Source organism: Chrysemys picta, chromosome 16 (genome assembly GCF_011386835.1).
Source record: "Chrysemys picta bellii isolate R12L10 chromosome 16, ASM1138683v2, whole genome shotgun sequence".
Classification (NCBI taxonomy): Eukaryota; Metazoa; Chordata; order Testudines; family Emydidae; genus Chrysemys; species Chrysemys picta.
Window position 1 is genome coordinate 245,982 of NC_088806.1, and position 1,347 is coordinate 247,328.

Sequence of the window (1,347 nt, forward strand, 5' to 3'; positions counted from 1 at the left end):
GAGCCAGGACTCCTGGGTTCTCTCCCCGGCTCTGGGAGGGGAGTGGGGTCCTTGCCTTCACCTTGCTGCGTGCTGTAGTTGTGTTAGTCACAGGGCGTTAGAGATACGAGGTGCGGGAGTGGACCGTATCCAATTAACCTCTGTTTAAGGAAGAGCCCCGCTTTGAGCTTACCCAGCTCTCCTGCAGGGCGGGGCACTGCTCTCCGAGTGCCCAGCTGGGCCCCTGTGAGGAACTGTCACATGAGGTGGTGTTGGGACAAACTGATAAATCCAACACTACTGAGTCACGGCTGGCAGCCCTTAAGCCTTCGGAAGGAACTCACGTATCTAACGCCAGAACCGCTCCCTGTGGTGTGTAACTCAATATTTAAACCTGCTCCTGGTTGTAACTACAGCACAGACCAGTACTATAGACAGAGATGAACACAACTTTGAGGTGGGTCAATAGACACGTGGATCCAGTGGATATAGTGTACTCATTTTCAGAAAGCCTTTGACAAGGTCCCTCACCAAAGGCGCTTAAGCCAAGTCAGCTGTCATGGGATAAGAGGGAAAGTCCCCTCCTGGATCAGTAACTGGGTAACGGATAGGAAAAACAGGGTAGGAATAAATGGTCAGTTTTGAGAATGGAGAGAGGTAAATCGTGGTGTCCCCCAGGGGTCTGTACTGCTCCTACTTCTATTCAACTTACTCATAAACAATCTGGAAAAGGGGTAAACAGTGAGGTGGCAAAATTGGCAGATGATACAAAACTACTCAAGATAGTTCAGTCCCAGGCAGACTGCGAAGAGCTACAAAAGGCTCTCTCAAAACTGGGTGTCTGGGCAACAAAATGGCAGATGAAATTCAAAGTTGATAAATGAAAGTAATGCACAATGGAAAACATAATCCCAACTGTACCTATAAAATGAAAGAGTCTAAGTTAGCTGTTACCACTCAAGCGAGAGATCTTGGAGTCAGTGTGGAGAGTTCCCTGAAAACACTCACGCAACGTGCAGCGGCAAACAAGCTAACCCCCTGTTAGGAACCACCCAGAAAGGGGTAGCAAGACAGTAAATAGGATAATGTCACTGGAGAAATCCATGGTGTGTCTCTGCCTGGAATATTCGGTGCAATTCTGGTCACCCTGTCTCTGAAAGGTGTTATTAGAAATGGAAAAGGTAGAGAGATGGGCAACAAAAGTTATTAGGGGTATGGAACCCCTTCTAGAGCAGGAGAGCTAAAAAAGGCAGATACGATAGAGGTCTATAAAATCACAGTGGGTTTGGAAACAGTAAACAAGGAAGTGTTATTTACTCCCTCATAACAAGAGCTAGGGGGAAGCAGGTTTAAAACACACAAAAGGAA